This window comes from Plectropomus leopardus, chromosome 17 (assembly GCF_026936395.1).
Source record: "Plectropomus leopardus strain MGB_pleo_1.0 chromosome 17, ASM2693639v1, whole genome shotgun sequence".
NCBI lineage: Eukaryota > Metazoa > Chordata > Actinopteri > Perciformes > Serranidae > Plectropomus > Plectropomus leopardus.
The window spans coordinates 7,263,237-7,286,306 of record NC_142192.1 but is presented as its reverse complement, the minus strand read 5'-3'; the positions used below and the strand labels follow the sequence as shown (position 1 = coordinate 7,286,306).

Genomic DNA, 23,070 nt, shown 5'->3' with positions numbered 1-23,070 from the left:
ACTCTGCGTCCCAGCAGTCAGGCCTGATGCTGTGTACCTGCATCAATCACTCACCCAGATGATGAACACGAGGCAGCTCCTGTCATTTGTTGTTGTAGGCTGGATGGTCATCGTGTATCTATTCAAAGTACCGAATATGTTCTTTTACAACAGAAATCTGTCTGTAATCTCATGAATAGAGACATTTTAATGAAGCACACCCACTGATTTTACACTTTATGACCAGTTTACTCGGCATAAGGGGTACCATAAAGCCTGGAAAAATGGTTGTATAATGTTTTCTACGGCTCAAAAGGAAGCTTTTCAAAGCCTAAAAAAAATAACTGATGATGTCATCAGGGAGGACAAAGGATGCTATTGAGATGCAGTATGGGAATTGTATTATTCAACGTTTTTGAGCTTGACCCAGACAAGGGACGGAAGTTGGGGTACTTCGACCTCTGCTGTATGAATTTTAAGCATTCTTTCTTTAAATTTAAAAAAAAAATATTGTAGGGTTTAGTTTTATTTGGGTCTTACCGATTCAATTCTGCTAATCGATTCCAGTTCTTAATTATTTATTATTTATTTATTTGATTCTTAAAGGAGTGAGGTCAAAACAGGTTACATGCTTATTTCTTTTTTTTTTTTTTTAACTTTTTTTTTAAAATGTAAAAAGTTCATATTAATTTAATCTACACAATTAACTCCAAACAGTTTTTGGAATCTGTAAATAAATTTACAATTACAATTTAAAAGTTTAATGTGCTGTTATTACATAATAGAGTCCAACAATTTTGTATTAATTATACTTTTTTTATCCACTGTACTGATGGAGGTCTTTGCCTGGGTCCCCTAGAGTGTAGGATCATCACTGTGTCTGGCTTGTTTACTTCATAGATGATGTGATGGTCAATTGTGAAACGACGTACAAGTTGGAACGTAAAAGAACATTCACTGCAACTTAGAGAAAAACAAACGGCTGGGTTTAGAATGATGACTGGTGTTATAAGAGTATAGCTCAGTGCGTCGTGTGTGCTGTAGCAAGTGTGTCGTTGAGCGAGAAATATGGTGGCTGCGTTGACAGCAAACATATGTTGGTGAAACCTGCAGTCTATGCTGCACCAACATTACAGGCTCATGTATTCACAACTGTTAATAATCTTCCAGTATTGGAGACACCAAACAAAAACGAAATGTGTTGGTCCGCAAAGCCTCGTCTAGTCCAGAAAGATTGCCAGTGAATAATTGTTTCAGAATCGATAACTATTAACGAAATTCAATCTTGAATTGCATCTTGGCATTTTTGATTGGGTTCTTATTTGGAACAGGGTTTTGGATCCTGACCCTACTTTTGAGTACCTCAACTGTATAGTAGTTCAATACTGGAGTCCACCTTCAAAATGGTGCCATGCAACTTTTGATTCACTTTTGTGTCCATCTTTCCTGTTAATCAGTAATTGTATTAGCGGTTTTATTTCCTGATGATAACCTGTGGACCAAGTGCTTTTTCACTGAGATTGTATGTTGATGAAGTTTGAGTTTCTGCGGTCAGTGCAGATTTGTCTCTGAAAGAGCCATGTTGACCACTGCTGCTTGAAAGAACTACCAGTTTTGCATCCATTTATTGGACACAATCAAAAGCAGTAAAACGCATAATATCCTACATTGTTCTCCCATTTCCCAGTGACTAAATCTCATGCACTAGATACATGTTGAATCAGTATTTTTTTATATAAATAAGTGATAAAATTGTCACAGCACATATTTGGTAAAGAAAATTGTTGGTGCCTGCTGTAATACGTTTTGCCAGTACTTTGATCTAGAACAGCTTACCGAGCTCTTGATGTGTCTTCCAGTGAATCAAGCATAACCAAAACCATCATCACCAGCATTATGGATGTTTCTGTTTGTTTGTTATAGATCCCTGTAGGTTAGAGCTGCCTCTATAAATCGTGATGTTTCATGGGGGCTGAAGTGGGAGCATAATGGCCTTCTTGTGGCACTGATAGGCCCCAAGCCCAAATGGCTTTCACTGCGTTTTCCACTGGAGCCAGAATGGTGCGTGTGGTTTTCTGACACTGGACATGAGGAGCCTGGCTCAAAGGGCAACCAGTATCGGAGTTAACCCTGCCCGGCTCATAACACATACAGTGGTGGTATGGTAAACATTTATGCGGCGTGCGGAGTCTCAGTGCATGTCCTGAAGTCTCATGGCGTGCCGTTGCATGATGAAATGGCATACACTCTGGGTTTTTGCTACGGCCCGGTCAAAGGTCCCTCTGTTCAGCCAAGGGCAGCAGAGCCGGAGAGGACAACATTGATATTCATGCAGCTCGTTCTTATGGAGTCACCAGCAGGCGCCTCATCCCTCAAATGTCAGTCATTACAGTGTCCTTGGTAGCAGGTGAAATGTGAGGGTGCTTGTATCTCTAGAGCTTCACTGATGTTTTCTGTATCACCCTGCAGGCATTTAGTTAAGGGGGGACAGGCCAAGCAGAGATACAATCTGAACCTTATTGGATTATACAGTGAATAGTCGTCCAGGTGGGAGAGTGGTTTTACCCAGTAGAAAATGTGACAACATCCCTCATGACTGCTAGGCTGAGGGGCCGTTTACACATTAACGGCTCTTGCATTAAACGCAAACTTTTGTCATGGTTTGGCCTTTTGTTCACATGACAATGGCATTGTGGGGGCCTGAAAACGCAAACTTTTGAACCAGGTGTAATTTTTTGAAACGCCACCTCCTCTGACGCCATTTAAACTGGCAATGTTGGGATCATGTGAGAACAGTGATGTCACGGCCGCACTTATCGCATTACGTTTCAAACGAATAGCCACGTGTGAGAAGGATGACAACAATAATAACAATGGCAGACTGAGCTGTTTGTGCTGCTGACTTAACTGAGTTCATTAACTGTGTCAGTTCTTGAGCGTGCGTTCTCCGATTGTCCTCTTGTTCGTGTATACTCTACGCTCTGTAGAAGAACACCTTTATGTGCAAGCCTGTGCGTGGTGTTCTTCTATGGTGTGTCATTACAAAGTTACACCTTCAGCTACTGGTCTGGCATGCATACTGCAGTGTTTTTGGTTGTTTTTGCAGATTTGTGTACATGAGGATTCACAATGTGATCATATGAACACAGTTTTTTTTTTTTGAAATGCAAAAGAAAGACTTTTCCGTTTTTAGTAGGGCACTTATCTAAAAGAGGCCTGAACCCTCTGAGGACAAAGTGAATGTACTGATGACAGAAAATGCATAAGAAATATGGGTTTCCTTATTATTACTAGCTGGTTGTCCTTCATTCAAATGTTTATGTTACTTGTGTACATATGTCACTTGAGTTTCAATGCAGAATGAAAAATCATACTTTTTTTTGAAGGGTCTCGCCGCATACTTCTAGGCTCGTGCTCACCTTCATCTGTCAGATCCTTTCCAGTCCCGAACTCAGAGAAGGAAGTGAATCGTGTATGCCAAAGTCAGTCATCAGGATAAGGAAGCATACGTTCATTAGTTTGAATGAGCCACACAATCTCCATCAATAACACCCAGGCAAACAGTATTTTTATACAATTTACTGTAAGCAGCACATAAATAGATAAATCCAGATGAATTGAGTTTATTATTATTATAATAGAGAAAATCTAAAAATAGCTACGATTGCAAAACTTTTGTCGGCAGTTTAGTTTATTAAAAATAATTGGTTATTAAATTATTATTTTTTTTCTTAATAGATTAATCAGTTGAAGTTCTTCTTTATGGACACACATGCTCAATTACTACCAAATAAATAATATAAATAAATAAAGGTTCAAACACAGTTTTAGTTACCATATAAAATATATAGTGTTCATATTAGTGAACAAAATAAATCTGATGTGTCCAAGCGTCCTTCCAGTCTTTAGAAGCCAGTTCAAAACGTCACAACATTATTTCTTGCCATCTACTACAGTTTAAATAGGAAGTTGAAAATGATCAGTCACCATTCCCTACAGTGGTTTTTGAACATAATGCTGAACTTGCATTGCTCTTATTGGAACAAATCTCCTCCCAATGTAATATATCATCAAACTCCATGCTCTCGCCCTCAAACCTGGAAAATACTATTTTTTTTTTTAACAAGCGACTATAGCGGTGATAAATCATAGATTCCTTGCGCAGAACCTTGTGTTCATGATTTAAGATGTGTCGTGTAACCGGCACTCACATGCGAGTTAGGATGCGATAGTGCGCACACACATACATCCACACGCAGATAAGGGGTGACAACACTCCAGCTAGTCATGCAGCAGGGGACCCTCGGGTGACTCTGGTCATCAATCTTTAGGACTTCCCCCAGCAGCAGAGACACAAGCCCAAATGTCAAAACTGCCGTAAGCGAACAGATTTCCTCCCCGCCGGCAACCGGCCTAAGACGACGGGAGCGGAAATTGACTCTCATCCTTGTTAATGAAAGGACACGCTCGCATGTGTGTGTTTGTGTGTGTGTTTACATCCTCGCCTACGCATTTGCTTGCCCATGTGCTTGTGCGCGGGGAAACGTGCTGGCGGAAAAGCTTGCACGTGTGCTTTGTGGACACCGTATGCTCGGGTGTTAAGTGTCGTGTTTACATGCAGTGTGTGTGTGTGTGTGTGTGTGTGTGTGTGTGTGAGTGTGTGGAGGTGCATGGGAATCAGAGCATGTGTGCACTCGCTGCGAGTTGTTAGGCCGTTGGCTGAGCTGCAGCCCTCTGCTGGAAGGGGTTGGATGCCGTCAGTGACCCTGGAGGCGAGCGTATGGACCCAGCTTGGGTTGCTCTGTGAGGTGGAAGGGCCTCTGGTTTCTGTGACCCCCGTAGAGAGAGCAGCCTGTTAGGCAGAAGGCCTGTCAGCTGCAGTTCTCATTCACAAATCACCTAGTGAATGCAGGCACACATAAGCCACAATATGTACCTACATTCATGTCCAACACCACCATTGCTCTCCTGAAACATGTCATTAACACAGTGTATGCACTGTAATTGTATTTCATAGTCATTATAAAGTTATTACAAAATCAGATTGAACACAAATTTGCTTGAGGGCTTTATTATTTGCCCTACACATTCTTCTTATTAGGGGTCAACAGATTATCAGCAGGGTTGTTTATTGGGGATGATATTTGGCATTTTGCCAATTATCTGTATCTGTATTTTAGTTTAATGATCGGGAATATAATTTATTAATTAAAAAGTGCAAAGAAAAGTGTCAGTATAGGAGGAACTTTTAAGTCATAAAACCTCAAGGAGCTATTTTTATTTTTTCATTTTTACTTTAAATTTTCACTTGACCTTATTAAACAAGTTGCTGAGAATGTTATGACATTGAAGGTTTTGGTTAAACAATTGCTAAGGGCATTTGAATAATGATTTGTGTTGGAGTTTGCTATATTCCAAATTCTGAATATTGTCAGAAAGATTTTTTTTTTCATTTTTGTTGTAAATGCATATCCGTTCCAAATGACGGTTGTCAGTACTAACTACTAATAATTTCACAACAGACATTTTGCAGGTTTAACTATCAGCATTAAAAATGGCTGCATTCCATGCAGCAAATTTTGCTAACACTATGTCACCTTAGAACAAATGTCGACATCTTTGTTTGTTTATCTTCCCTGCCACACAGATTAATCCAAAGAATACACTTTGCTCTGTTTATGTGAGGTTTAGGGAACGGGATAAAATACATTCCATTCTCTTGCCTCTCAGGATACCTCGTGTCAGTGTTGCATTTACCCCATGCACATTGTTTGACAATTTTTTAAGTTATAACTGCATAAATTTAAATAAAACCACAGAAAAATCATACAGTCTGTGAAAGAGACGCTAAAAACTCTTTTGGGGAATGATAGGGTTGTGTGATAATTCTCTGTGGGTACTAACACACAGTCATGTGATTCAATGTTTCTATAAAAATATTGATTATAGCATCTTTAATGTAGCGCGGACACATGCAGCATTGTCTCTATAGAGTGCTCTCTGTTAGAGTGCAGGGAAACTTACCAAAATGCATCACAGTGACGTCCACACCACATTGCGTGTCCCCTCCTCTGCTTACTCCTGTTGACATTGTCATCGTTGATCAAGGTCGTGTTTTCTCCGGGCAGAGAGGACTATGTGGAAGTGGACCACAGGCTTGTTTTATTATGTAACAGCAGTTGTGTCTATTTTCCTGGATTTGTCCCATATTAGGTCTTTTGTCCATGATCCTACCGTGATAGAGACTGCAGCACTGGTAGATAGCCTGGCTTCACGCAGAGCTGCTGCTGACTCAGCTGGTACCTACAGGTAGACCTCAGTGTCATTGGCAGCCACGTCCCAATTATTGCTTTGCATCGTGAGTGTATGTCAAAATATTACGGCTGCCTGCAGTAACACTAGCTTCTCCCTGTCTGTCTGTGTGGAAGATATAGATTCTTGGACAAGCAGCCTCTTTGGCAGACTGCCTCACCCCTGTGTGTTGATTCACTGTTGGTGAAATAAGAGAACATATGGCCGCTCTCTGCCTGCATTACATCACCTTGAGATCCAAGCAGATTGGTTTGCATTTACAGCCCAGCTCAAGGAAAAAAAAAAAGAAAGCTCATTGTATCAGGACTGATTTTATCCGAGCTGTGTTTTCCACAAAAGTTGGCATGCTCTTTGTGTTGCTTGAAATAAAAGCAGGTTGGGATGTACTGTTTTGTGCTCTGTATCCTGCTTAACCTAGCGCTCAGCCCAGCCAGATGCATCAGGCTCAACAGTGTTAGTATTGATCCATCTTAGTTATATCACATCATGCAGAGTTACTGCCCGCTGAACGCGTTCAAGCTCCTGCGAAGACTTTGCATGTGGTTGTTATCAGCTATTCACTGGTTTCCATTAGCTTCCTGATTTCACTTTTTTGCCTGGCTCTTTTCATGCACCGATGCACTCTCATGGCTTGATTATTGCTCCTGTCTTCCCTATAAACGAATATTGATTTATTTTATTTAGAAGTGGATTAACAATCAAAATGTTTGCCATTAAGGCGGTCAACTTGACATCTAAGTAGTTTTTCTTTGACAGTCAGAAACTAGAGAAATAGCCCATATACTTGGAGAGAGAGTCAGTTTCCTGCTGCAGAGCTGATGTCTTTGCTTTTGAATGAAGCACATGTAGGTGCAAAAATCTCAGACTTCTTATTTTTTTTATTTCAAAAAATGTATGTAGGCAGGTGCAAGTCCTCATGCGACCAGTTAGCTTGAATCGTGTTTGCTTTCTGTCTCCAGGAATAACTTGTTCAAGTCCTGAGATATTGATTCATGCAGTCTTATGTGATGCTGGCTGCAGGTGTAGCCTTTAGCAATAAGCCTTTGTCATCATGATGGTGATGAGTGTATGCAAACAAGTGTCACAGTTTCAGTCAGCAGCCTTACTGAAACCCACGCTCACTCCCTGAAACCACAAACACTCGCCTAACTTAGATGTGGGGACAAATATAGCAAGTGGCTGGTCATTTGTCCTATATTTAGCATTTCCTCCAAATATTTTCAACTTGTTTTTTCTTTGCTCGCACAATGCCTCCCATTCTATGATTCTTTGTGCCTGTTTCCTTGTCCCTGATTTGGCTGCTGCTCTAAATATATGTGTTCCCCATTTCTTTGTAAATAGACCTGTTGTCAGTGAGTGTATGTCTGTCTGTCAATATAACACAATTTTTATTCATACAGTGTTTAGACTTGGTTTAGCTTTGGGATATACATTAGGTTTTATGACATTTAAAGGGATGGTTCAGAATTTTTAAGGGGGCTGTATAGGGTACAGCTTTATTTTTCCACTGGAAATTACTGTCGGACATTAAGGTAAAGCTGTGAAAGCACTCTCAATATAGTAGGGCTGTACCCGACTGAGAATTACGCTCAAATCAGATTTGGCTGTTCAATATGAATACTCAACAGTTTGTTTTTTTTCCTTATAAAATTTAAAAGTTTGAACAGGCTTCGCAGGACATTCAGTGGCATTCACTTCATAAGCTAATGGTGCTAACAGACTTTCAAGGAGCATTCCTAGAATATGGTGTACACTTAAACTGATATTGATTTTTATTAAAGTTGGACTTTAAGGTGACTAAAATACATTTTGTTTATGACCCCAATCTACACCAATACATTGCTTAGCTTCCATATCAGACTCCAGTCTGCTTCTCCAAACTGGGGCTGTACCAACTGATATGTCTACTGTATGTAATATACTGACTTTGGATAAGTAACTCATACAACCCTACTTCAAAAAATCTGAACCATCCCATTAAAGAGCTGAAAAGAATTTAGATACTCTGGCTGTGATAGCAATAATCACAATAATCACAATGATTATTGTAATCCGTGCTCCTATTTGGAAGTCCCAGGTACAGTATGTGGTTTATTATTCAAATCCTCCCCTGTGCCGTATAATTTAAGGCCATGAGGTATCGACTTTTATCAGCCTGCGATGCTGACCAAGAAACTGCAGGAACATCAGCCAGTGTCTGGCACAGCTTCCCGCGGCCTGTAAGCAGGGTTTTTCCTGGCTCAAAATAGGGCTTTGGTGGTGGACCACCCGTGCAGATCAGTATGCGCAGCATGATTGACTGAAACTGTAAAGAGATTGCTCAGCGCTTTGGTGGTCCATGCTGCACATCTGTCAGTCGCACATGGGCCTCCTGCAAACGTTGACAAGGATAATAGAGCATTTATCAGTGTTTATTACTGATGCTATGGCATGTGGGTTAAAGTGAAATGCATACATTAAAACGACTGTTCTTAAAAGCATCAATAAAAAATGAAATGCACATTGTTGTCAGAACTCTGAGTCACTTCAGACAACAGGTCACAGTTTCACTGGCAGACATTTAGCTGGCAGTTGTCAGACTTTGCTTTGTTTACAAACTATGAGGCAGTGGCAGTATTGCTGATGTGTCACCAGCACTCAGATGATCTAATAGAGTTCAAACATAGTGAAATAACTGACACATGAATAAGCAATTAAGACTACAAAAAGTTCCTGTGCAAGTGAGCAGTTAGTCGAAAATAAAACCAAACAAAATTTTAGAATTATAAGGCACTGTCGTTCACATTGTAATGTATATGAGCTTTTGTTAACTGATTGTGCTGACAGCTCTCAGTTTCCACTTTGGCTGTCACTGTTTTAGATTAAATTAGATTAGATTAGATCTTTATTTGTCTAAAATCTGGAAAATTGTCTTTGGCTTCACAAAAACACAATGACCTGAACTGTGAACAAAACAACATTTAAAAACAAAGAGATTAAGAGTGCGCTCACCATCATTAACATCACCACCATTAACATTGTTCATTAATAGAGAACATTATTTAAAAAAAAAGAAAGAAAAAGAAGTTAAAAATGTAAACATCATAATATTTCATAAACTGACACACGGTGCAATATTCAACATTAAAGTTTCATTCCATTTCATATCATAAGAATTTAATAATTTAATTGCGCTTGGGATAAATGATTTTTTATAAATCATTAAAATGACATATAAAATATAGATTATATTTTACAGACTGATAGGACAAGCTGCAGCTCAGCCCTCAAAGGAAATCTTAAATAAGGTGATTAGGATATTAAATGTGCTTTATACAATGAACAAAATTTTGAACACCATTTACGGGTTTACCATAAACGGCCACTCTAAATTTGAGGTTTTACTTTGAAAAAAACCCCCCAAAAAACATTAATTAGGATTTTACAATGTGGTACAGAAAATCATTTTCTGGTCACAGAAAGCCCAAAGAATCAGTCAGTATTTGGTGTGACCACCATTTTGTCGCCTCGTGCAATGCGACGCATCTCCTTCACATAGAGTCGATCAGGTTGTTGATTGTGGCCTGTGGAATCTTGACCCCTCACCCCTACCCAGTCGCTGGATATTAGCAGGAATTGAACACGCTGATGACGATTTAGAGCATCTCAAATATGCTCAAAGGGTGATAAGTCTGGTCAATATGCAGGTTGCGCAACAACTGGGATATTTTCGGCTTCCAGGAAACTGCCATCAATAAAATGTACCTGCATTTATTGTACATAGCTTATGCTAGTCCATACCATACCAACCCCACAAACTCAATACAGTGTAAACCGGGATGTAACAGTAAAGGGAACACTTGCCCACTCAAGATGGTTACGACGACAAACTGCCGTCATGTGAAGACCCTGGTGAGGATGACGAGCCGCAGAGGGGCTTCCCTGAGATGGTTTCTGATGGTTTGTGCAGAAATTCTTCGGTTTTGCAAACCATCTGTTGCATCAGCTGTGCCGTTGGCTGGTCTGTGATGATCTTGCTGGATGTGGAGGTCCTGAGCTGTTGTGATTACATGTGGTCTGTGGTTGTGAGGGCGGTTTGATATACTTCCAAATTCATAGAATCGACATCTGAGACTTATGGTAGTGAAATGAACCCATGAAAGCTCATGGGCAACAGCTCTGTTGGACATTTCCTGCAGTCAGCAGGCTGATAGTACACTCCTTTAAAACTAGCGTTGTGTTGTTTGATAGAACTGCACATTTTAGAGTTACCTTTTATTGTGACTAACCCAAGGCAAATCTCTGTAGTAATGATGCTGTCAACATTTTGATATGCCGCACCTGTCAGGAGGATGGATTATCTTGTTCACTAACACAAATCATAAACAAAGTTGCAGCCAAAATTTGAGAGAAATAAAGTCTTTTGTGTGGACAGAAATATGCACCAGACTATTTCTTGAACAGGAACAGTGGTATCCTTAAGTGCTGCTACAAGTCATCAGGCAGGTTTCCATAACAGATTTATGCAAAACTTAAACGATATTTTCAAAATATCAATAAAACACAATTGCGAGATTACTGCGTTCCCATTGAGTGATGTTATGCGACTTCTTCTGATAACGTTCTAAAAAAGCATGGCGATGGGTGTTCAAAACATTAGCAGGGTCATTTCTGTTGCAGCCACCTCACTAGTTGTCATTATTTCCATTTGAAGGCGATGTAGGTGTGTTGTGCGAGTGATAATGGAAAGGTAAGCCCCTTATTCGTTGAAGCGGCTATGAATGAGGGATTAATGAGAGGTGATAGTCACGATTTCACAGAGGAATTGTGGACTCAAAACTGTGGGATGATCTGCGAAACTTTTGAAGTTAGGTGATGCAGTAACACCTCTTGTAGTGCCTGTTGCATCATGCCGGGGGGAGCCAGTTCCAATCGACAAGTGCATAGCCATAATATTGTGTGACCTCTTAAAGCGAAGAAGAAAGTGTTTCCATCACAGTTAGGCTTATTATAGCTTTTTAGAATCACCTGAAATACCACTTAATGCGAGCGTAAAAACTTTTTTTCGAAATATGGGAGTTTTTTCAAAATTGACGTGTTTCCATTAGGCGCATGTTATATCCATAATGTCAGATTGTGTAATTTGAGGGTTAATGGAAACCTGCCTATTGTCACAATGTTGTACATTCAAGTGTTTAAGTTTTCCTCTAGTGAGGACTGAAAATCATGGCTGTGAAAAGACAAAAAGCAAGAAAATAAAAGCCTAATGAAGTTATTGACCAATGAAAATGTGCTTTAAAGCATGGTGTGTAGAATTGGGAGTGCATTGTAAAGGCAGTGGGCTGGTCGGTGTATTATGGGCACACTGCTGTGGTGCACAGTAAAAATCTTAATTATTGTGCCTTATACACACACACACACACACACACACACACACACACACACACACAGAGGCTTCTTTGGTTCATAAAGGTACATTTGTACATACATGGAATTAGTATGTTATTGGAACATTTGGTAGTCGGGTTTGAACCAGCACCGCCCCACCACAGCTGAGCTCTGCACAACATCTGTCAACATGGTCTACTGTTGGGAAGTAAGGTCGTCCAGCAAGCCGCGTTTTTTTTTTTGTTTTTTTTTTTTCAGATACTTTTTAGAGCTCAGGTGGCTATTTCTCTCTGTGGACTCTTTAAATTGCGGCAGCACAGCCTGCCATGTGTTGGTCACACTGCTGTTTTCTGTGGCTATCGGGGCAGCTTGAGGTTGAGAGGGGCATCTATTCCGCTCTGCTTGTATGTTGGAGGGGGGAGTCTCTGGTCTGTCTGTGGTTAGGTGTCTGGAGGGAGGCAAGGGGACCTGTGGTTCTGGTTATTTGTTGGGAATTATTGGCTCGGTTTCCACACAAATGTGCACACATGCTCAAAAAGCTACACATCAACCCTCCAGATCCAGACACACTGTTATTTTTATAGTCAGGAACACATACTGTACATGAAAAAGGCCCTCTTCATTTTTGCTTTCTAGACTCTGAACCTACGGTGTGCACTCCCACAGATGTATTCTACATCAGACATGCAATCCCACATTTTCAGCAGACAGTGATAATGCATTTCAGAGGTCATTAGACACTACAGGCTGAGTTGGTAAAGACCACCCTGTACTGTAGGAGCCAGCGGCGGTGACAGATTTGGCTGTCTCTGTGGCGTTTAAGGGCCATACGTGAAGCCTGGACAGCTGGGAAGCTGAGGAGGACACTGCCTGTGTTTTCTCTCCTCTGACAGGTGGCTCAGTGCCCAGAAACTCCCTCTGTGACACTGCAGGATGGAGCCAGCACTGTCCTAAGCATGGATGCTGCTGCTGACCCTCCACTGCAAACCAACCAAGGTCAGACCAGTACAGCTATGTGTTTGCCAGTTTTGGCCTTTTAGGTCAAATCAGATATAAAGTGCTCCAGGAATAAGTCCTAAAACCTGGAAATGAGATAGCATAATGGATTCCCGGTTCAAGTTACAACTGTTGTGGCGGTAGCTAACTGAGTGGCCAAATAAAAGTACAGAAGGACATCAAGCTTAAGACATCTTTCAGCCTTGTTGTGGTGGTGATGTTAAAGTCACGTGACTGTGATGTAGTTCGTTTATAGCCTAACATTAGCTCTTTGCTTCTGGTGATTTTATTTAAGCTTTAAAGACTTGAAAAGATTATCTTGCTGAACAAAACAGTTAAATATTATACAAGTTTGTTTGCCACAGAGTTTATTTTCTGCAGTAATCCAAAATCCAATGGAAAAATCAAGGGGTCAACAGCTTATCGGCCTGAGCGATTATTGGGGCTGATACATTTTATTTTAATGATCGCTAATGACATTCATTAATTGAAAAAGTGCAAATGAAGTGTCAGCATGGGGGGGACTTTTACTTTGTAAAACCTCAGGGAGCTATTTTTATTTATTATTTTTTTATTTTAACTTTAATTTGACTTTCTAAAACAAAAAAAAAGTTGCTTGGGACATGTTTTCGATGGAGAGTTGGCCCTATCTACAGCAGGCCTGTGAGACATCATTCGGACGTCCAAGAAATTATTTAATTCTGGTGTTTTACTCAAATTTAAGTATAAATAACTATGTTTTAAACTTACTATCATGAACCAAACCAAGAGACGGATAGAGTTTCTGTCTTCCCTGGTAGATATTGTACCAAAAGATTATCAGTGTTAGTTCTTTGCAGTTACTATCCCAATTAGCGGAAATGGCAGATGGAAGGGAAAACAAAACAGAACAAAGTAACTGTAGAGAACAAAATGCAGTGTGTCCTGTGTTGTTGGTAGATTCGAGGCTCTGAGGAAAATGGAAAGTGATTCAGTTGTCTTTGCGACAGAGACACCTACAATACTACTAGGTAGGCTTTACACAGATCATATCGGCTATATCGGATCGGCCGATATTTGGCATTTTTTGAAATGATCGGGATCGGGCGTCATGTCATAAATCACCGATCCGATCAATGACGTCATGGTCGTGTTGAAATTTTTTTAATCAGTCTCATTTACTCCAAACTAGTTTCACAGCATCGACATGTTTATTTGTTTGTATCTGAGAGCTAATGATTCATGATTAAAAAAACTTCATTTTCGTCTTCGTGCCTCTTCCTGTTTTGAGTACTGTCGCTATGTGACGGACAATAAAGTTTCTTTGAATCTTCACGACAGCAACATCTTTGTTTGCGACACAAACAAAGATGTCGGAGGTGTGGAAGGTTTTCAAAGTGAGAGAAACAGACATAGCACAAGCTATCTGCAATATATGCAACGCTACAGTACCTCGCGGGGGAACATCGGCAAAAACTTTCAACACGACAAATTTAATCAGGCACTTGGAAAAGATACATCCGGAGGAGCATGTCGAGTTCAAGAAACACAGCGCGGAGAAAGAAAAAGAAAAGCAAACTCCGAAACGGATGCTAAAGCAAACAGCTTTGGACAGTGCTGCTCGTCCGTATAGTCGGGACAGTGAGAAGGCAAGGGGTGGCACAAGGAGGCTGATGGAGTTTATTGTGCTGTCTGACCTGCCGTTTAATATTGTGGAGAACCCTGCACTTCAACGGCTGCTAACTTACTTTGATCCACGCTACCGCCTCCCAGGGCACACGTATTGCAGTGAGACAGGTCTGAGTGAGCTACACCGGGATGTCCATTCACGTGTAGAGAGCCTTCTGATGGAAGGCAATCCTTCTATCAGTTTCACTACAGACATTTGGTCCTCGGACGTCAGCCCAATGTCACTACTGAGTTTAACGGCCCAGTGGATTGACTCAAACTTTAAACTCCGAACGTGATCGGATCGGTGATCGGTTATCGGTTTATTTAAACTCACTGATCGGTGATCGGCGATCGGCCCAAAAATCGTGATCGTGTAAAGCCTAATACTAGGGCACTGACAAGAATCTGCCGATACAGTACATATCACGATGCAGGATTTACAATACAATATATCTTGATACTGTAAGCAAGTTAACGCAAGGATGTTATAGTGAAATATTTGCAGGTCCGTGTTGTGGAAAATGCAGTGACTTGCACGGCTCCATAATTTTGTGGAATGCCAGCTTTTACAATGAAATTAAATGAAAAATCCTGTTAATGGCCACTGTCAAAGGCAAGCTGAATGTGGATAGATAGGGCTGGCAGGCAGCGCCCCAGCAGCTCAGTGACGTAGTCATCATGCACAGGTCTGAACCAGATGCGCTCTCAGGTACCGGCATAGGGCACCAATTGATTTAACGTGAATCGGTACTCTGTAGTACTGAGGTAATCTGGTCAGTACCCTTAGTGGTTCCCAGCTGGTCCAGATTTTATCCTTAGTCATTAGTTCACATGAAAATTACTAGATATTCAATTTTATTAAAAAAAAAAAATGTATACAGCACATGGGCTTATAACACAGTGAAATAAAACATTACAAGACTAAAGTGCAATTACCTAAATCTAGCACTGCAACCAAAATAAGTGCAAACTATTGTGTCAAGATCAGTGAAATAAAAACACTGCAAAGGCAAAGCAGGGCAATAAAACAGTTGCTGAACAGCAGGAAACGGCATTTCAAAAGAAAAGCTCTGTGTCAGAAATTTACTATACTTTAAAATAAAGTGTTTTTTTTGTTTGTTTGTTTCTTTTAACAAACTTGTTTGCGAGTCTCCTGGGTCCATTCAGAATGGACCCAAAACCCACTTCTGGACTGCAATGACCCAGTTGGGAACCACTGCTTTAAAGTATTCAGTTCAATACCTTACCCAAGTACATATACCCATTTTTGAAATTCTTCCCCAATTCTTTCCCAGTTTTTTAACGAATGCTTTCTGTTTTAAGTTTGTAGTCCCTAAGTGGCATAAACAGGTGATGTCCCTGCAGTAATTTTCCCAGACACACAAGCCGGGGACAGCCATGTTAAGCCAGCACACCACCAAGTGATGGTCTTGATTCCTTTTTTTCAGCATATCTCAGCCATGTATCAGTTGTAGAACAGGTGGTATATGAGCATGTATTCAGTGTTTCCTCATCCAGCCAGAGGCATTAACAGTCTGATTTGCCTCCAGGCTTTTACTTGAATCCTGCACTCTGTTCGGCTGAAGGTTATCTGTCCCGGCCTCGTCCTGCTGAAGTCTGCTCTAAAGTAGATCACTGTTAGAGATTATGTGATTGATGAGATGGACGATGCAAAATGAAAACACAAGGCTTTACTTCAAAGCATTGTGGTTAAGTGCTTAACCTGTTTTAAGTGTGACCATCCATAAATGGTGATTTTTTTTTATTTTTTACATAAAAACATGCCTTTGTCATGTTAGTACACAAAAGCTTTTCAATTTGAGCAAAGCATTATTGTGTGCTTTTTCCCCTTGAAAGACCCTTTTCTTCTTCACCACAGGTTTATTCTGGCTTTAGAAGCAGAATAAATGCAATTCTGCAAATAAAATGGTGCTAAACTGAAATTAGGCGGACCTACCCTCTCCATCTGCATCTTTAAAAATAGCCCATCATTTTTATTCAGCCACTCCTAAATGTTAATGTATTGTGTAGCTTGGGGTACGAAATGAATTCACTGTGTTTGTTCAGTAGAAAGAGTAGACATTATTGTGAGGCCTTATCTTTTTGTTTCCATCCCTTCACCGCCCTACATTCCTAACAAAAAGAGATATTCCCTTTTGAGGAAATGTGTTTGGTAGCATGATGTTCACACTGTGACAAGGCCATCCAGACAAGCCCCAGCTGCACCGGGCAAACCTCCCCTGTGAAAGAGCTCAACACTGGCAGCTCTGTCACCTCCAGAAAGGCTGACAAGTGGAGTAAGACCGATTTACTGTGCCAATATTAGTCTTCATGTCATACTCAAATAATATGACAACAAACCAAAATATGTTGAAAGCAAAAGCCATCTTTATTTTCAGCAGATTTGAGCCTCTATAAACAGTAATCTATCATAAATGGCAAGGTGTTAAGGATGTTATTTGTGAAAAAAATAACTTAAAATAACATTCACAAACATTAATATAGTGTTGATGTGCTGACATACACAGACAGATGTGCATTTAGTCCAAAATTGAACAGCAATTTTCAGGGTTCTAGTACAAAATGTTTAATATATTAAAGGAATACTTTGCTGATTTTCAACCAGCTTTGTATCAAATCAGTGTGGGTTTTATGTGTGTTAATAAATTGTGATACACTTCCCACCTATTTGCCAACACCCTGATTTCTTTCCTCATTTGCCAGCGAAAAATCACCAAGTGTGCCATCTAGTGGATTTTCACTGGCTCTGTGGCTGATGCTCAAAATACAGATTATATTTCCTCATTTTTGTATGCCCGCCACCATGGCCACAGAGCATAGAAGCGGATCAAAAAAGATCCGCCTCTCTCTCTCAAACTCAGACTAAATCATAGATGTGTAATAATACCTAGATACTGGATGCCAAGATGGTGCCTATTTATTCCAATGGTGCTGCTCACCTGGCACATTTGGCAAAAAAAGTTGTCTAGCTTCCATGTTTACTTCTGCGGTATGCGGCCGCCCACTGAATATGTGCAGTAGTTAGTTGAGGTTGAGAGGGGCGAGTTCCCGTTCGCCTCATAGACTCTACATTGTAATGATATTTCTAATTTATAGACCACTTTTCTCGACTCCAGGAGAGTTTTACAAATAGAAAACTACCATGGCTCAAAAATGCGTAAAAGAGTCATAATTGACCTTGCTCGAGGTTGCCGCTCAACAGCTTTATAGACATCATCGATGGGAAAAAATGATTTTTGGGCTGCAGGGGATTTTTTTTCGCCACTTCCTGTGAGTGGCCTCTGGGAACAAATGGAAGCAAGCCTTAACTGCTTTCTTTAGGGCCTGGACCAAACTCAAATCAAAAGCTACATAAAAGCAGCACTGATCAAATATAAAACAAGATACTCCTACTGTATTTTTTTGCCTCAGATGTTTTCAGACATATATGAGTGCACTGTTTGGCTGTATGTGAGAGTTTGTGAACAGAAAGTGGAGGGCATATTTTCTCCTGTATTAGTTGTGGGTTTTCTACCTCTTGAGCAAATGCAAATGCAGCAGTCCTTTTTCTCCATTTTCTCTGGTCACGTAGCACCAACTTTTAAAGAATTTGCATAGACAACCTGCTTTTATGAATCTTTCCAGCAGTAAAATACCTTTTGAAGAACCAGTTCAAATTCAGAGACAGTTTCAATCCCTAACCCTGCCTCCGATGTGAAGGGTTTTTCTTCCTACTCCCAGCTCTTAACCATGTTTATTTTTGTTCTTGCATCAAATGTAAGAACAGACAGTGAAAATCCAATGTAGGAGGATTTTACCACCCACGGTGGGAAATAGAGTTGCCAGGTGTTGCCAAAAACCAAATAATTCCATAATCTTGAATAGTCATGTTTTTTTGGGCGGCAAACTATTGTACACTAATCCATATTTTGGCCACCCAGAGCTGAGTTTGTAATGTATATGAATTAATGCCACAGAAATGTCAACTGCTCTACAATTGTTTCAAGAAAAAAAATAGAAATATTGTCTGGTTTCCAGGTTCTAATTTGTGAGGATAAGCTGCTAACTCTTAACCATCCGAGACTTCCGTCTTTGGAAACTGTTTGGAAAAGGGCAGGCACCTAAAAAAGTACTTGAAAGGTGATTTGAAGGCCCATCTGTCAATCACTGTCGCCATCACCAAAAAGCGTAAATGTCATTTCCATAGAGAAAAGCTTGCAGTGTTTTTCTTTGTTTATCTTTAGATGAAGAAATACTCTTCAGTTCTGATGTAGCCACTGCTGTTGCAGCATCTATGCCAACCTTTTCAAGGAGTCGCCATTGTCGTTTTTAACCTACAACCTACCTGTTTGGTTGGGTTGCATTAGAGGCGGTATGTGTGATAAGATTCGACAGAAAATCTTTGATGAAATTTCGTAATCAAGGGGCATCTGAGCAGCAGCAGGATGAATCCCCTTTGGAGTGCAGACACTGGCGGTGGTGCAGGCTGATGACTCTGATACTGATGGTGGATAAAGTTGATGAATCTGTAAAGACTAGGCGGTGATGAGGAGGTGGAGGGTGTGCACAAACTGCAGCATGAAGAGAACCATATTTAAAACAACAAGCAGTAAGATGATAGGCTAACAGAGAAGGTGTGTCGCTGTGCTATTGGTGAACCGATCAGCTGACAGAACAGCTGATTTCCTAGCAGGAAATTATGAGTGAGCACGAGTGCGAGGATTGAATGCTAATGACATGAGAATTACATTACAGACCTAAACATGCAAATGTATAGTCAGGGTAAGTGGATGAACCATGATGCTCCACTTTAGATTCTTTCCCTATATCTGTGTCACATGGGTTTCGCCACTGAATTGCCCCTTTAGGGAACTAGCAGGAGTCCCCATACTATTCATTCCATTGAGAAAAGTGATCATGTATACAGATCATGACTGTTCCCTTACTGAAATAAATATTGGGTCCTTTTGTCACAAGCCCCAACACTTCTAAACATACTGACACTGAAATGAAATTTTTTCAGACTGAAAAATCAGGAGAAAATGAACTTTGTTTGAGACATGCCTTTGTTTTTGCAATATATACATATATATATATATATATATATATATATATATATATATATATATATATATGTGTGTGTGTGTATATATATATATGTATATATATATATATACACACATATATATATATATATATATATATATATATATATATATATATATATAGTTGACATGATATTACACTCTGTTGATATCAGAAATCAGCAGATAAAAACGCAAGGTCAAATAAGGAACAAACATTAAATTTGTACTGTATATAGAGTATTGTTTTGAATTCATTCATCCATCCACAAAACGTACACTACACATATTACATGACCACACCCACTTAGGAGAATGGAAGTGAATACAATTTCGTATCATTGGCGCAGCTTGTAATGAGGTTATAGAGTATCTTTGGTATAGTCTTTCTGACAGAACTTTTGCTAGAGCTTCATTTGTCACTCAAATGTTTCCATGGCAGCAAGTGGAAAACACTTTAGGTGTGTTTATCAAGGACTTGCGGTTGAAGCCCTCTCACATGACAGTGCGTACAACTGTAATCCACAACGATTTTGTCAACAAGTCTGGAGGGTGGACACTTGGATTCAGCCTCTATCTGACCACCACATGCCTTTAAACTTTTCTGGCTGTCCCAGTCACTTAACTGACATTCAGCCACTCCCTCCTGCCCTGCAGTAACCCCTTCACCGCCATTCCAATCACTTTACCGTCCCCGCCCACCTGCTCACCTGTTTCCACTTTCCCTCATCAGCACTTCAGTACATAAACAAGCCCTTTTTCAACAGTCAGTTGCCAGATTTTCCAGATTGTTGTATGTAAAACGTGAATGGAAGCACTTTTAGTATTGGGTGTGTTTGAAAAAAAAGTGCAAAGTGTTGTTTCAAATCCCTAATAAAATCAAACTGGCTGTCAGCAGCCTTAATCCAGAAATGTCCGAGCTAGTCTTCAAAGACCATTTTCGAATTTGGAGTCCTTCTCACAAGGACTCTCTGTTGCCTGATGCAGGACGGACACCCCTGGGCTCTCTTCCATTCCCCTCTCAGCTTCCCCTTTTCCAGATGAGCGGCTGACCGCCCGCCTTCATCCCACCGGCTGGTATTCCCTCAATGCTCCACATGTCTGCAAGCTTTCAGCCTGCTAAAAGGAGTCAGTTAGCAGAGTGGGGGGGGGGGGACCCGTGGCATAAAAGAGCAGGGAGTGATGTCAGAGCTGCCTGGACTCGTTTCAGCCGGACCCCTGGCAGGAGCATGAACGCCGTGCTGTGGTGTGTGGACATTCTCCAGAGCTGCTCTTAAAAACTGGATCCCTGTGCCGTTTTTTTTTCCATTCAGGTCCTTATATGTTTTCAAATTTTCCACGGTTTTCTCAACATGCAGCGGCAATAGCTATCCACCTATGCTGGAAAGTGAGACCTGAATGGGGAAACTGTGTTTTAAAAATATGAAGTAACCCCCTCCACCCCCTTTTCCCGGTCAAATTAAAACACCAACCACTCACCCTGCCCCTCTACCTCTCACCGCTCTGCCAGCTGTGCAGCTCGAGACCGCTGCCAAAAGAAACACAAGCTTACGTCAACTTCCAAATAAGGAGCTGCTACTTCACTTTGACCTGAAAGAGAGACACTAAAGGGGGGGTGTATGAAAGAGGTGGAGATAGACAGGGAGAAAGTGTCCCCTCCTCCTCATTCATACGCATAATATACTCAGCTACCTGTTTGTCAGCCCAGTGCACGTAGAGCGGAGACTCGATTACCCCTCTCTCTTCACCGTCACTCTCATTCATCCTTTCTCTCTCTCTCCTTCCCTTCACCTCCCTCTGGCTTACTCCGCTCTCCTCGTTTCCAGTCATTCACAGTCGGAGGACAACACCACCTGCTACCAGGTAAAAAAAAAAGCCATTGATATGCTTTCTGTCATCTGCAGTGATTTTGATGTGTGTGTGTGACATGACGTGAGGACTCGGGGATTTTCTCCATTCTTTGTTATTGCAAAAGGCTGATACATCAATGAGCCAGTCAGAGGAGGAGAAAAAGCAAGAATCGTTTTGTGCTAACAGAGATGTTTGAGATGAGCTGAATATTTTTGCCGTTTTAAACATATGCAGACAGTGCAGCTTCTGCAGTGAGGGTGTTTGTGTGTGTGTGTCTGTGTGTGTGTCTGTGTGTGAATGAAGGAGAGGGAGAGTGCATATAGTGAGTGGTCCGTGGGCTGTGCATGTATTAAAGCTCACAGCTCAGACTGAGAGTGAATGAGCTCCCTGTGTTGTGCATCCAACCTCCTATGCTTGGCATGTCCCCCCGTGGACTGGGGAGCACTCCCGAGGTGCACGTACGCACACATGTACACACACATACAGAGGAATGGCTGTGTATGCACTGAATCCCTAAGGGCTCTCCTCCGTCCCTGGAGAGCGCCGCTATCAGGCTGCTGATGAAGCTGCACCTTCTGACTCAATGGCATTGGTAACGCTCAGTTGACATTGTGCTGGAAACCACAACAGATGAGGGCATTTGTTGCTTAGTTCAGATGAGTCTGGAAGATGAAGATTTGGGATGACGGTGGAACAAGTTCAAATTAGCATGCAGCTTTTGTTGTGTTTCATCATGAAATTGTCAATAAAATTCCTAATTTTTGCCTCGGTATCAGGATGCTTTGAATGTGATTGTTTTAGCTAGGACCTATTTTTAGATCTTGCCTAATAAAGGTCCAGTGTGTTACATTAAGAGGAATCCATTGACAGAAATGGTATATAATATTCATAACGCTTTTCACTGGTTTTAAATAACCTGAAAATAAGAATTGCTGTGTTTTTGTTACCTTAGAATCTAGATATGGAGCAAGTCCTTCCACTTCTGTCTGTCATGTTGTTCTGCAGAAGCCCAAACCAGTGTGTACATTAGCTGGCTTATGCTGTTTTTTTTTTGACAGAAACGTGGAGTTGTTCAGCATATAAAAATATCAATGGCTACAGTTTCCTGTGAGAAATATGCCAAATAAATAAATAAATGAATACATACATTATTTGCAAATTAGATAGGCTAATATTGTGTGACACCACAAAATGTTAAGACAAGAATAATCTCATATCTATTTCAATTATTAAACAGAGAAATACAACTGTACATCTTTTGAATTCAACTACATCTCAGTCAGACTGATGGGGCTTACTTGCCTCATTAACTCATCATAAAACACACTTAAATCAACCTGGAGTGAAACAGAAAAAAGTCACACAAACCGTCTTGGTTGCTCTTGCTCGTAATCTAGTCAGTAAGTCCACAGTTTGAACACTCACCAATTCCAGTTGGGAAGAAATAAATCTTTAATTCACCAAGTTAGATGTAAAAGGAACATGCCATTATTTCCCCCTGTCTCTCTCTGCCATTGCTGTTTGCAGGCTGTTTACAGTCCTGTAATGTATCCTTCCACCACTGGGTGTCACGGTCTCTTTCAGTTCAGCTGCCTGTTCTAGACCGGAGACTGAGTTCTTGTGGTGCATGCTGTGCACTACATACTATTATTTTGATATAAAGAGGAGTGCCTGTATTTATGATAGTACTGAAAAAATGTACCTTGGTGTACTGTAATACCGTGATACCACCCAAGCCTATTACAGAGCATTCGCCACTTCTATGGCAGTCACTGCCTTTTTGACAGTCTGTTCATTATGGTTAGGTGACGGCTTAACTGGTCATGTTCTC

General features: G+C 40.7%; 1 protein-coding gene across 3 annotated transcripts in view; it reads left to right on the top strand.

Annotated features, from left to right (window-relative positions):
• hivep3a (HIVEP zinc finger 3a) overlaps positions 1 to 23,070 on the top strand; it is a 49,726-nt gene that overhangs the window by 4,038 nt on the left and 22,618 nt on the right. The window contains exon 2 of one of the 3 annotated variants that reach the window (XM_088090324.1): positions 21,215 to 21,251. The exons of 1 other annotated variant lie outside the window; for it this stretch is intronic. The gene's annotated coding sequence lies outside the window, so the exon portion shown is untranslated. Of the gene's footprint in view, positions 1 to 20,583; positions 21,252 to 23,070 lie in introns of those variants that run through there. One more of the 3 variants, XM_042507138.2, reaches the window with a different exon arrangement.